This window comes from Chiloscyllium punctatum, chromosome 12 (genome assembly GCF_047496795.1).
Source record: "Chiloscyllium punctatum isolate Juve2018m chromosome 12, sChiPun1.3, whole genome shotgun sequence".
Taxonomy (NCBI): Eukaryota; Metazoa; Chordata; class Chondrichthyes; order Orectolobiformes; family Hemiscylliidae; genus Chiloscyllium; species Chiloscyllium punctatum.
In genome coordinates, this window is record NC_092750.1 from 87,012,470 (window position 1) to 87,027,356 (window position 14,887).

The window sequence follows — 14,887 nt, forward strand, 5'->3', positions numbered from 1 at the left end:
TGTGAGAGTATGTCTGTGTGTGAGAGATTATGTATGTGTATGAGAGAGTGTGTGGCTGTGTGTATGTTTGAAGCAGTGTGTGTCTCTGTGTGCATGTGTGTGAGTGAGGGTGTATGAGAGAGAGTGTGTATGTGTGTATGTATGTGTGAGAGAGTGTGTCTGTGTGTATGTGTGTGAGAGTGTGTCTGTGTGTGAGAGAGTGTGTAGGTGTGTGTGTGAGAGTGTGCCTGTGTGTGAGAGTGTGTGTAAAAGTGTGTCTGTGTGTGAGTGTGTGTGTCTGTGTGTGAGAGAATGTGTCTGTGTGTCTATGTGTGTATGTGTCTGTGTCTCTATGTGTGTGTATGACAGTGTGTCTTGTGTGAGAGAGAGTGTGTATGTGTGTGTGAGAGAGTGTGTGTCTGTGTGTGTGAGAGTGAGTGTGTCTGTGTGTGAGAGTGAGTGTATCTGTGTGTGTGAGGGAGGGTGTGTCTGCGTGTGTATGTGTGTATGAGAGAGAGTGTAACTCTATGTTTATGTGTGTGAGAGGGAGAGTGTCTGTGTGTGAGAGAGTGTGTGTCAGTGTGTGTGTGTGAGAGAATGTTTCTATGTGTGTTTGAGGGAGCGTGTGTCTGCATGTGTATGTGTGTGAGAGAGAGTGTAACTCTGTGTTTATGTGTGTGTTTGAGATCATGTGTCTGTGTGTCTGCCTGTGTGTATGTGTGTGAGAGAGATTGTGTGTAAGAGACAGAGAGTGTGTGTGTGAGAGAGAGTGTAACTGTGTGTTTATGTGTGTGTGTGTGATTGTGTGTCTGTGTGTCTGCCTGTGTGTATGTGTGTGAGAGAGATTGTCTGTGTGTGTGAGAGACAGAGAGTGAGTGTGTGAGAGTGAGTGGGCGTGTGAGAGAATAACAGTGTGTGTGTGAGAGTGTGTGGGTAAATGAGAGAGTGTGTGTGTATTTGTGTGTGAGAGAGTGTGGCTGTGTGTGTGAGAGAGAGTGTTTCCGTGTGAGAGAGAGTGTGTGTCTGTGTGCATCAGAAAGAGTGTGTCTGTGTGTGTTTGAGGGATTGTGTGTCTGTGTGTGTGTCTGTGTGTATGTGTGAGAGAGAGTGTGTGTGTGTGTGAGAAACTGTGTGTGTGTGAGAGAGAGAGTGTCTGTGTGCGTGAAAGTGAGCGGGTGTGTGAGACTGTGTGTGTAAATGAGAGAGAGTGCGTGTATGTGTGTGTGAGAGAGTGTGTCTGAGTGTGTGAGAGAGTGTGTCCGTGTGAGAGAGAGTGTGTGTGTGAGAGAGAGTGTGTCCGTGTGAGAGAGTGTGTGTGTGTGTGAGAGAGAGAGAGAGAGTCTGTGTGTGTGCGAGAGAGAGTATGTCTGTGTGTGAGAGAGAGTGTGTCTGCGTGTATGTGTGAGAGAGTGTGTCCGTGTGTGTATTTGAGACAGCGTATGTCTGTGCGTGTATATGTATGAGAGAGATAGTGTGTGCTTGTGTGTGTTTGTGTGTGCAAGAGTGTGTCCGTGTTTGTGTTTGAGTGAGCGTGTGTATGTGTGTGGGGGGAGTCCTTTGTGTATGTGTGTGTGTGTGTCTGTGTGTGTGTGTGTGTGTGTGTGTAAACGAGCCAATCTTATGACTATAAAATCCAGCTGCTGTTTCAGGTGAAATGGTCCTTGTGTCTCCAAAGACACAAAGGCTGCAAGAGTGAATTAACTGGGGGAAAGAGAGTGCTGTTCATTCCAGTGGGGATTCATCCAGTAAACCCTCCCCACATACTAACATCCCTCTGACAATGCAGTGACTAGTCCTGAACACAGAACTCCAGGTACAAACCAATGTTATGTCACCATAGTCTTACCAGAGCATGGGACAGCTCCTCATTACAGAGCGGGGTCTGGTGGGGATTTAATCAGAGGGTCACCATGGCCCAGCTGAGGGGAGAGGTTGGGAAGGAGAGTCCTTCAGGGTAACCCTAGCTGGTGTCGGAATTGAACACACGCTATTGGTTTTACTCTATATTATAAACTAACTGTCCAGCGAACTGAGCTAACTGACTTCACTCCAGGGGCATGCCCTGTATAACCCAATCATAGCCAGCCTGCACCTCAATAGGATCCAGGACCAAGGCCATTCGGCCCCCACCCTAACCCAGAAGGGAGAGCACGGGAAGCTGATGAAGGAAACAAGCCCCTCCCATGTGGCCTTCTGAAATGGAGCTGGAGGACAGGGCAGACCTGGCCTGCTGTTTGCTTCCCTGAGACTGGCCTGCTCCACCTTACAGTGAGAGACTGAGGGGAATCTCAAGGAGATTTCACTTCTCACTGAGAGATTGCAACTCCAATCCAAATCAGGCTGGTTCCCTCCGAGACTCACGGAAGAGTGCAGCACTCTACAGATCAGGGCCTTGTGGGGTGATAACCTCCAGTGTGAGGGCCAAGAGTTGGGAGGTAGTGTTAAGGACATAAGACCATCCGAAATAGGAACAGGAGGAGACCATTCAGCCCATCGAGCCTACTCTACTATTCAATAGGATCGTGGATGATTCAGCATTTGGTTTGGGTGCTGAAACTGGGACAATACAGAGACAGAGAATCAAATTATTCTGCCATGAGGAACCATCAGACAAAAGCGCACACACACACACACACACACCCACACGCACACATATTGTGGGATTCAGGCCGTCTGTGGAAAGGAGCAAATTGCTAGAGAGGGATCTGATCCCACAGATTTCACTCCTTCACTCTCTCTGCAGTTCTCATGTCTATTTCTGTGTTCCCAGTTCTCTCTCCCACATCTTTCGTTCAATCCCTATCGCTCAACATCCTTCACATCTCTGTCCTGTTTACATTTCCCAGTAGATTCCCTTCCCCCTTTGTCACCTCACCAGGTTTTTCAGGAATGCTTCGTCATTCAGTCTTTCACAAAACTAACACCTTGGTCACCTCTCTCTGCATCTGTCTGTCAGCTCTGTGGGATCTTGCTATTCCTGTCTGTATATCCTTCTAGCCACATCACAGCAGCCCCCACCACCACCCCACTCTCTCAGCTCTATCTCTCTGCTGTTGCAACTCCTCTCTCTCTCTCTGTCCTATATCTCTCCCTGGGATTTCTGTCTTGCTGTCTGCCTGAACATCTCTCCCTCTCTTTCTCTCCCCATTTTCACCTTGTATCTGTCTGACATTGTATTTCTCTTCCTGGAGTTTCACTCTCTTTCTGTCTGTCTGTCTCTCTTCTGCTCTCTCTCAGTTCTTCTCACTTCCTCTCCCTCCCTCTGCCTGCCTGTCTTTCTGTTGTTCTCTCCCTCCCTCTCACTGTCTGTCCATCCATCTTTCTTTCTCTCCTGTAGTTTCTCTCCCTCTTTCTCCCTGGACCCCTCTGCTCTGGCCCAGTGACTGGAGGAAGGGGCATTGGGAAGAGCTTGCCTCAGTGCCTGCTCTCTCCCAGGTTTTACCCCCACAGTAGGGGAGGAACATGAAGTACTTTTCTGAATGCGTCTGGAATAGAGAAAAAGAGAAAGAGAAAGGGAGAGTGACAAAAAGAGAGAGAGACATGGAGAGATTGGAGATGGAGAAAGTGGAGAGAGAGATGGGCAGTGAGAGTCAAGGAGGTAGCGTGAGAAAAGGACAGAGTGAGAGAGACAGAGAGAGAGAGAGAGAGTGAGAAGGACATATATGGAGGGAGAAGGACAGTGTGTGTACTTGGTGATGGTTTCAGAGTGGGATCTTGCTGTGCATTACTGCAGTCAGTCAAAAGGTGAGTTAGTCTCTGCACTATGTCCTCCAGCCCAGGGGCTGTGAGTCTGCATGGGAAGGGGGAGAGTGGGAGACAAGGAGGAAGTGGGACAGCCAGAAACAGGGGGAGGGTTTGATGGAGTTTTGGGGTTGGTGGAGAAAGGAGGGGCTGTTGTCAGAGAGAGATGGAGGGAGAGATAGCATGTGATGCAAAATCTGAGACAGGGTGGAGAAGAGGTCTCCACAGGAAGGATAGTCAATGAGGCCATTCAGGGGCCAATCCTGAGGATCCTGAACAGGACCAGGATCATTTAATGGGGGAGGGGGGATGATGGGCAGAAAGGACTCCATCTGTGATGCAAACCTTCTCTATCTCTTGGACTGGGATCTTGCTGTACATTAAAACAGTCACAGGTGAGTCAGTCAACCCAGACTCCCAGAAAGTGAGGACTGCAGATGCTGGAGAGTCAGAGTTACAAAGTGTGGGGCTGGGGAAGCACAGCAGGTCAGCCAGGAGAGTCGATGGTTCAGGTCTGACCTGCTGGGCTTTTCCAGCTCCATACTTTTCCACTCAACTCCCTCTGCCCCAGGGAGTGGGGCTCACTGCAATGTTGGGGGCAGCGAAATATTTGAGGGGGGCACAGTTGGTAAGGTAGGTATTTAGGAGGGAAGGTATTTGCGGAAGGGAATAAATTTGGGAGGATAGTGAAAATGAGGGGCAAATGTTTTTGGGGGGTCAAAATTGGGTGAGCACTTTCAGGTCTGACATAAAGAAAAAGAGAAAGGGAGGGTGAGAAAAAGAGAGAGAGGTAGAGAGGGTGGGGATGGAGAAGGGGGATGAGAGAAAGATGGGGCAGAGACAAACAGTGAGAGGGAGGGTGTGAGAGAAAGGCAGATTGAGAGAAAGAGACAGACAGGGAGAGAGAAGGACAAAGAGAGAAGGGGAAGTCAGACTGAGACAAACAGGTGTTAAAGCATGGACAGACTGAAGGGGTGACACTCAGTATTCCAGTTGGTTCCAGCTCTCTCTCTCTCAATGGTTTTTCACACTCCCTCTCTCCCTTGCTCCTGAGGTTTCCTTCAGCTTGTCTCTCCCTCTCTCTCTCTCCCTCTCTCTGGATGGTGAGCTGGTCTCTGTCCCTTGCCATGTTGGTCACCTCAGAAAGCCTCCGGAAAATTCAAGAGATCAGTCTGCAGGTGATCCCTGGTTTTGTTCATTTCTGGATGGTTTCCCAGAACTTTCTATACTTCTGGCCAACTCGGAGAATCAGTTAATAGTTTGAAGCGTTGCTAATCATTTGGATGGCTTGTTCCTGTTAGTTTCTTTGTGTAGCAGGACCCGGTACCTTCCTGTCTGGGCCCTCCTTTGTTTAGTGGAGACGTTATTAGGGATATGTCTGCCCAGGGGAACTGTTGCCTTTTACATTATGCTGATGGGATAACCATCTGGCTGCTGTCTGGCTTTTGTGATTTGCGAGTAGAACTTGTCCAATATACCCAGCATCTCTTGGCTGTCTATCTGTGTTTTAGCAAGGAGGCAGGAACATTTCACCCATTCCCCCTCCCCCATCCAGTCTTTTGAATAGAAAGAAGCTTATACAATGAATTACAAACCTAATTTTAAAAGCTGGTTATGTTTGTTGTCAGAGTAGCCTGCTGTTTGAGCGAAAACCATTTTGTACATTGGTCAAACCGATTGTCATATGGCTGATAAGTGATATCATAGAATCCCTACAGAGCAGAAACAGGCCCTTCAGCCCATCGAGTCCACAATGACCCTCTGAAGTGAATCCAACTCAGATCTATCCCCTGATGATATCTGTGAAACCCTACATTTCCCATGGCTGTTCCAGCTAACCTGAATATCCCTCGGCACTATGGGCAATCTGTCAAAAATGCCCATCATTGAACAGTGGGATAAATCCCATGCAGATGTAGGGAGAATGTACAAACTCCACACAGACAGTCACTCAGGAGTGGAATCAAACCCAGGTCTCTGGCGATGTGAGGTGACAGTGCTAACCACTGAGTGACTGTGGCTCTCCTAACTGTTTCGACAAAACATATTCAGTTCTGAGAATCCATACAGAATTGTGATGCATAGCCAACATCCAGTGAGCAGAATAAATGCAAGTGAATGAGACCTGCTGGCTTAAACTCCAGGAATTCCTTCCCGAAGGACATTGTGAGTCCACCACCTGCAACAGTTCAAGGAGACAGCTCACCACCAAAACCAGCTCCCGAGCAGCTTCGGACAGGCAATCAATACTGGGCCCAGCCAGGAACACTCAAACACTGCAAATGAATGAAAGTAAGGTGATCACCCGGGGAGTTCCATCTACCTTCCAGTCCCTGGGGGTGTATCCAGGCATTATTTACCATGATCGTACCCATCTGTTACAGCCTGCAATCCTAACCACCGGTATCCCGAGATATATCAAGGTGAGTGCGGTTAGGACCACAGCTTGATGTGAGAGGAGCCGAATTCGTTAATGACAGGCGATGGGAATGCCATGGTCTGGCCTGTTCCTTCACATTTACGTAATTGTGGACCCTGTCAATGTCCCCTCTATCTCCACAGCATGTGGGAGGGAATCATGATAACCCATCCAAGTACCTTTTTTAATGTAATTCCGATACTTTCGACTTCAAAGATCCCCATCCTAACAAAGTCACTTGGGATAATTGGAATCCCTCGCACCAAGCCCAGTGCCCTACCGAAAGTGTCCTTACAGCTGTCATTAACCCAGCCCTTGGTGAGCTGCTGTAACTGACAGTGAGACATGTTCGTGTGGGTGTTCTCCTGGAACAAATATTTCCGCTGTTTGTCACTAATCCGGGATGGGACTTTTCTCGAGCATTAAGGACCGCTGCCTTCATTTCATCATGGATGTCCCTCCCTCACTGTTGTCCCTCAGCGAGGGCTGAATGGCCTGGTGGACAAAGTCACATGGTGATTAATTTAATTTGTTTGTCAGCATCCAGTCCGTGTTTGACAGACTGTCGGTCTATCTCATACAAAAATGTATCTGGGTTTGAGACAGGATCAAACAGAGTGACCTTTTTGGTGCTGCCCACCAGCTGGGTGCCTGGAATGACTGTTGTGTACGGAGTGAGACCATAAGCTGCTTTACACTGGGTAACCACAGGATTCAAGGAATCTGAGTTCGGCTGTGGGTCAGGGCTGGGGGCAAAAGGTGCAGTTACCTGAGAGACAGGCAGTGGGAGACCCCATCTGTGAGTGGGTGTGGATGTGTCAGTGTGGGGCCTGTCATTATCTCTCTGGGGAGGTAGATCCCCAAAGGCACACATTATCCCATTCTGGGAGGAGTCCTAGTTCCCTAGGGATTGTATTTGCTCCTGACACCACCTACTAGGGCCTGATGTGTGTTGTTCCGTGTTGCAGGTGTACAGGATCCATGCAGCTGCTTGGAACTCCCTACACTGTCCTTCCAGATTGTCAAGGTAACCTGAGGCTGCCTCACCATCCCCAGAGACCCTCCTTTCACTGGATTGGGCTCTTCCCAATTGGAACTGGGATGAGATTTGGGTGAGATTTTCCTGCAACGTTCTGTCCTGCTCATTGTGTCAGAGACCTAGCTCTGTCACAGCCTGTAGTTTTCCCTGGGGTGACCGGATCCCAGCTGCTTTATCCCAGCCGGGGGTCCTCTGGGCAATCGGCAGTGGAATGAGCTTTCCAGCTTCCTTCCCCAGTTCTCTATGGGCATCTCACCACAGCTCCTGTGCCAGGAATCCTTCACTGCACGGCCAGGCTGGCTTCCTGCCAAATTCTGCAGGACTGTTTCACATTTGTACCGGCTCGTGTTCCTGTTGCTTTGGCTGCTTCTGTATTATGGGATACCTGGGTATGTTCATAGAGTCATAGAGTTCTACAGCATGGAGCCATGCTCTTTGGCCCAAACTGCTCCATCCACACTAACCCCGTTTCCCTGCACTTGGCCCATATCCTTCCAATACATTCCTCTCCATGTATTTGTCCAAGTGCATTTTAAATGTTCTTAAATGTATCCTCCTCGACCACTTGCACTGGTAGTTCATTCCGTAAGTGTACCACCCTCTGGGGAAAAGCATTATCCCTCAGGTTCCCTTTTAATCTTCCCCTTTCACCTTAAACTGATGCACTTTCATCCTTGATTCCCCAAGCCTTGGATAAAGACTGAGTGCATTCACCCTATCCATGCCTCCCATGATCCTATACACCTCTATAAGGACACCCCCTCAGTCTCCTACGCACTAAAGAAAATGCCCTAACTTGTCCAACTTCTCTCTATGTCTGTCTAGTTGAGTTCTGGCAACATCCTTGTAAGTTTCTTCTGCACTCTTTCCAGTTTAATAACATCCTTCCGATAGCAAGGTGGGTAAAACTGAACACAATACTCCGTGTGCGGCCTCACTAACATCCTGCACAACTACAACAGAACTTCCCAACTTCGATATTCCATGCCCTGACTGGTGAAGGGCCCAGTCTGCCAAAAGCCTTCTTCACTGCCCTGTCTCCCTGAGTTCAGAGGGCCGTGCTCCTGGAATCCAAGGTCCCTCTGTTCCACTACACTCCTTCAGGCCCTACCATTCACCATGAAACCCCTGTCTTGATTTGACTTTCCAAAATGCTAGATCTCGCACTTGTCTGTATTAAACTCCATTTGCCGTTTCTCAGCCCAATTCCCCAGCTGATCAAGGCCCTGTTGCAATTGCTGAGAACCTTCCTCACTTATTTTAGTGTAATCTGCAAACTTTCAAATCATGCCTTAATCATCCTCATCCAAATCATTGATATAGATGACAAACAGCCATGGGCCGAGCACTGACCAGCTCAGCGGCACAGTGGCTCCGTGGTTAGCACTGCTGCCTCACAGCACCGTGGATCTGGGTTCAATTCCAACCTCACAGGATGGTCTGTGTGGGTTAGATCCTGTTAGGGTTATATTTCCTACAGTATGGAAACAGGCCATTTAGCCCATCAAGTCCACACTGACCTGCTGAAGAGTAACCCACCTCGAGCCATTCTCCTTACCCAATATTTACTCTGGACGAATGTACCGAACACTATGGACAACTTAGCACGGCCAATTCATTCTGACCTGTACATTTTTGGATTGTGGGAGGAAACCCACGCAGACATAGGGAGAATGTGCAAACTCCACACAGACAGTCACCCGAGGCTGGGGTCAAACCCGGGTCCCTGGCGCTGTGAGGCAGCAGTGCCAACCACTGAGACACCATGCCAACCCAACTGAGTCTGTATGTTCTTCCCATGTCTGCGTGGGTTTCCTCTTGGTGCTCCGGTTTCCTCCCAAAGTCCAAAGATGTGCAGGTCTGGTAAATTGGCCATGCTCAATTGCCTATAGTGTTCATGGATGTGTAAGTAAGTTGCATTAGTCAGGGGTTAATGTAGACTAACAGGGTACGGGAATAGGTTTGAGTGAAATGATCTTCAGAGGGCCAGTGGACTTGTGGGGCCGAAGGGCCTGTTTCCACAGAAGAGAAATTATATGATTCTATGACCGCTGAGTCACACCACTAGTCACAGGCCTCCAGTCTGACTGTTACCCTCTGCTTCCTACCATCAAGCCAATTGAGTACTCAGTTTGCGAACGGATCCTGGATTCTATGCGATCTAACCTTCCAGAACAAGGTACCATGTGGAATCTTATCAAAGGCCTTCCTGAAGTCTGTAGAGTCTACATGTACTGGCCTGCCCTCGTCAAACTTCCTGATCACTTCATCAAAAGAACGCTGACAAATTTGTGAGGCCTAGTCTCCCACACACAAGGCTATGCTGACTACTCCCAATTAAATGTTGTATTTCCAAATACAGAGCATCTTCTCAAGTAATTTACTTACCATGGATGTTGGGTTTACTGTTCTATAGTTCCCAGGTTTTCCTTTGCAGCCCTTCTCGAATAAGGGCACAACATTTGCTGCCCTCCAAAATCTGGGACCTCACCCGTAGGTAATGTTGATGCAAAAAGATCAGCCAGGGACCCCACAATTTCTTCCCTCGCCTCTTGCAGTGTTGTTGGATATATTTGGTCAGGAGATTTGTCCACGTTCAAACATTCTAATACATACAAATACACAAAGGACAGGATTAATTATTAATACCTGCATCCCTCTGACCTGATCTGGGAGAGATGGGTCAGGAGGGGGAGATTACTTTGTTGGGTGGGGGTCAGTCAGGGAGGGGGAGAGTGCAGTGTTGGGTTGGGGTCAGTCAGGGAGGGGGAGATTACAGTGTTGGGGAGGGACCAGTCAGGGAGGGGCATATTGCAGTGTTGGGTAGGGATCAGTCAGGGAGGGGGAGGTTGCAGTGTTGTGTAGGGTTAGAGGGAAATCAGAAGGGCAAAAAGGGGACATGAGATTGCTTTAACAATTAGGGTTAAGGAGAATCCAAAGATCTTTTACAAATGCATAAAGGCCAAAGGGTCACTGGGGAGACAATAGGGCCCTCAAAGATCAAGACAGCCTGCACGTGGAGCTGCAGGAGATTGAGAAAATACCGAACAAGTATTTCCTGTCGAGAAGGACATGGAAGATATAGAATGGAATGATGGTTTGGGAAATAGCATTGGGGAGTAGATGATGTCATCTTGCAAAATGTCCATATTACAGAGGAGGAGGTGCTGGATGTCTTGAAATGGTTAAAGGTGGATAAATCCCCAGGACCTGATCAGGTGTACTCTCGATCTCTGTGGGAAGCTAGAGAAGTGATTGCTGTGCCCCGTGCTGAAATATTTGTATCATCGATAGACACAGGTGAGGTACCAGAAGACTGGAGGTTGGGCTAACATGGTGCCACTGTTTAAGAAGGCTGGTAATGACAAGCCAGGAAACTACAGACTGGTTCACCTGTCGTCAGTCGTGGGCACATTGAGAGACGGATACATGAGGGACAGGAATTACATGTATTTAGAAAGGCAATGTCTAATTTGGGATAGTCAGCATTGCTTTGTACGTGGGAAATCATGGCTCAAAATATTGAGTTTTTTGAAGAAGTAACAAAATGATTGATGAGGGCAGAGCGGTGGATGTAAGTGATATGGACTTCAGTAAGGTGTTCGAAATGTTTCCACATGGGAGATTGGAGAGCAAGGATAGATCTCATGGAATACAGGGAAAACCAGCCATTTGGATACAGAACTGGCACGAAGGTAGAAGACAGAGGGTGGTTTTGGAGGGTTGTTTTTTCAGACTGGAGACCTGTGACCAGTGGAGTGCCACAAGGATCGGGGGGTGGGGGGGGGGGGTGTCCACTACTTTCCATTAATTATATAAATGATTTGAATGTGAACACAGCAGTAAGTTTGTGGATGACATGTGTAGTGGACAGTGAAGAATGTTACTTTACATTACAATGGGATCGTGAACTGATGGGCCAATGGGCTGAGGGGTGGGAGATGGAGCTTCATTTAGATAAATGGGAGGTGCTGAATTTTGGAAAAGCAACTCTTCGCAGGACTGATACACTTAATGTTAAGGTCCCAGGGAGTGTTTCTGAACAAAGAGACCTTGGAGTGCAAGTTCATTGTTCCTTGAAAGGAGAATTGTGGGTCGATAGGATAGTGAAGAAGGTGTTTGGTATGATTGTGTTTACTGATCAGTGCATTGAGTAGAGGAGTTGGGAGGTCATGTTGTGGCTGTACAGGACATTGGATAAGCCAGTTTTGGCATATTGTGTGCAATTCTTGTCTCCTCCCTATCGGAATGATGTTGTGTAAATTGAAAAGGTTCAGAAAAGATTTGCAAAGACGCTGACAGGATTGGGGGATTTGAGCTAAAGAGAGAGGTTAAATGGGCTGGGGGTGTTTTCCCTGGAATGTCTGAGACCAAGGGGTAACCCATATGGAGGATTATAAAGCTATGAGAGGCATGGTTAGGTTTAACAGACAAGGTCTTTTCCCTGGGGTGGGGTAGTCCAGAACTGGAGGGCCTAGGTTCAGAATGAGAGGGGAAAGATATAAAAGGAACCTAAGGGACACGTTTTGATGTGGATGGGGTGTTGCATGTATGGAATGACCTGCCAGATGAAGTGGTGGAGACTGGTACAATTACTGCATTTAAAAGGCATCTGGATAGGTATACAAACAGGAAGGGTTGAGAGGAATTTGGGCCAAGTGCTGGCAAATGTGATGAGATTATGTTAGGATATGTGGGTGGTGTGGAAACACTGACACAAACATTCAAAGAGGAGTTCAGAGAACATCACTTTTGCCGATGTGACTGTCCCAGATTATATAAAGACTGAAGTCTCCCAGAATTATCAGTGTCTTTGTATTACACAGGAATTCATTGGAATGTGTCACAGGGTTGAGCAATGAAATGCTGTTAGGCAGCCTCTAAACTGTTCTCCTGCTTGTGTTGTTGACATGTGTTACCCAGAATATGCATTCAGACTGATTCAGCTTCATCATCTGAGGCCAAATGCTTTCTCTGTAATGCCTTTGTTACCCATTACTGTCAGGGTTACCCATCCTGCTCTCCCTGACACCCCTCAAGGAGGTGGACAATAAAATATTCATGTTCCACCTTTTGTTCACCCTGTCACCACTAAATCTCATTTAGCTCTGTGCCACAGTCCATCCACCTTATTGCAGAGACTTTATCCAGTCCAAAAAAGAACATTACGATGGACTCTTTCCACAATTTCACGTCACAGTCCAATTCACTGATGAACAGTTTCAGTTAAACTCTGTCTCTTTCTGTTCCTTTCTGCTTGTCTTCAGCTACATCACCATTTTCTCTTTGGATTTGGAAAGCTCCTTTCACCTGAACCCTGTCCCTGCATCCTCTCTGTCAGTTTAAAGTCCTGCCCATGAGCCTACCGACATGGTTGACTAGGACACTGCTCCCAGCAGTGTTGTGTTTAATTCACTCACGGGATGTTGCTGTCTCTGGCTGGTCAGCATCGCATGCCCACCCCGAGCTGCCCTTGAGCTGAGTGCCTTGCTGGATCATTACAGACAGCAGTTTAGAGTCAACCCCATCGCTCTGGGTCTGAATCATGTGTAGGCCAGACCCGCTGTCTATAATATATTTCCTTCCTAAAAGGATATTAAGCAGTTAGATGGGTTATACTGGACACCGGCATTAACATCTGGATGAACAGTCGGGTGAGAATAGCACTAGGCCATCACCTGTCCAACTCGGAGCTCACCTGTCACTGAGTACTGATCCCCGTGCACCATGAATCAAACCCTTTCATCATGACCATTGTGTGATCCTGATACCTTCCTGCACGCTGGTGATATCACTCAGTATCTCTCCATGTCGTATCCCTCACTGTGTGGGTCTAATTGCTGCCTCTGTCAGCGTCTCTCACTCTTGCAGCTACTCCAGATCCTGAGCCAATGGAATACCCCATTCCAGAGAGACACAGCAGAACAGGCCAGGGATGGAGACAGGGATTTTCCAGATCCTCCATGTATAACCCTCACTGCATCAGTCTAATTTCCCATTCCATCTATTTATCTGTCACCTGCAGGTGATCAGGATGTTCCTGTCTCAGCCGAATTCCTAACTCCTGTCTCGTCCTTTACCGCATCAAAGACGGTTGGTCAGCCAGACAGAGATGGAGAGGGAGGTCTGGAGCCTTCAGTAAATCCTGCAGTCAGTAAGATCACTCACAGTAAACAGCACAGGGAGGGGTTAGTGACCTGCTGTATTCAGACCCGGAAGACAGGACGCGGACACAGAGCTGGGTAAGGAACAGCTACATTCTAGGCTTCATTCCCACCATCTTGTAAGGGTCCTGTTCTCACCTCTGCTGGACTGGTCCTCCCTGAGACATCTCTCTCTCTCTCTCAGACTCTGTCTCTTTTTCTCGATCCCCTCTCTCACTCCCTCACTATCTATCTCTCAACCCTCTCACTCTCATTCTCTCTCTCAGCCCCTTTCTGACCTTCTCTTTCTATCTCTCTTCCCCTCACACACACTCTCTCACCCACTCACTCACTCTCCACCTCATGCCTCTCTCTCACCTGACTCTCTCTTTCCACCCCTCGCGTGCCTCTCACTCACGTCCCTCTCTCTCTCGCTCACCTTGTATCTTTCCCTATCTCGCTCTCCCCCTCTTTCTATCTTTCTCTCTCTCTTTCTCTCTCTTGTCCCCTTATCGCGCACTCTCTCTCGATCTCTCAGACTCTCTCTCATTTCCGTCCCCTCACTCACTCACTCACACTTGTCTGTCTCTCGCTCACCCATTCTCTCGCCCGTCTCTCTTGCTCGCACCTCGCTCTCCCTATCTCTCACCCTTCACTCTCTCTCCACTCTCTCTCATTTTTTTCCACCATCCCTACCCCCTCTCTGCCCCCTTTCTCCCCCCCACTCTCTCTCCCCACTCACTCTCCCCCACGCTCTCACCCCTCTCTCTCCCCCTCCCCTCACTCTCCCCCTATCAACCCACTCTCTCCACCCCCCTTCTCAGCCCTCTTCTCTCGACCCCCTCTCTCGACACACCTCTAACAACTGCTCCCTTCGAAAGCTCTCACTTGACCCCCTCTCTCGACCCTTGCACTCGACCCCTTTCTGTTCCGTTCTCTCTCTCTCTCTAATCCATCTCTCTCTAACCCCTTTCTCTCCCCTATCTTTCCCCTTCTCTTTCCCCTTTTCTCTCCCCTTCTCTCTCCCCTATCTCTCCTGGTACCTCTCCCCTATCTCTCACCAATCTCTCCCCAATCTCTCCCCCTTATCTCGCCCCTTATCTTTCCCTCTCTGTCTGCCCCTTTCTCTTCCCTCGCTCTTTCTTCCCCCTCTCTTTCTTTCCCCCACCTCTCTCTCCCCCACCTCTCTCTCACTTACCTCTCTATCTCCCTCACCTCTCTCTCTCACCACCTCTCTCTCCCCTCTCTCTCCCCTCTCTCTCCCAATCCCTCTTTCCCCCTCACTCTCTCTCCCTCACTCTCTCCCACTCCCCCAGTCTCCCTCTCGCGCCCCCTCTCTCACCCCCTTCTCTCTCCACCCTCTCTCTTTATGCTTCTCAATACTCCCCTCTCTCTACCCCTGTCTCTCTACCCCCAGTCTCTCTCTCCTCTCTCTCTCCACTCTCTCTCCCCTCTCCATCTTCCCTCTCACCTCTCTCCGTCTCTTCTATCTCCATCTCCCCCCTCTCTTCCCCACTCTCTCCCCCGCTCTCTGTCTTCCCACTCTGTCTTCCCCCCACTTTCTGG

General features: G+C 48.7%; 1 long non-coding RNA gene across 1 annotated transcript in view; it reads left to right on the forward strand.

Moving 5' to 3' along the window:
* LOC140483496 (uncharacterized) overlaps positions 1 to 14,887 on the forward strand; it is a 50,635-nt gene that overhangs the window by 12,354 nt on the left and 23,394 nt on the right. Inside the window, exon 2 of the long non-coding RNA XR_011961985.1 lies at positions 13,204 to 13,420. This is a non-coding gene — a long non-coding RNA (uncharacterized lncRNA). The remainder of the gene's footprint in view (positions 1 to 13,203; positions 13,421 to 14,887) is intronic.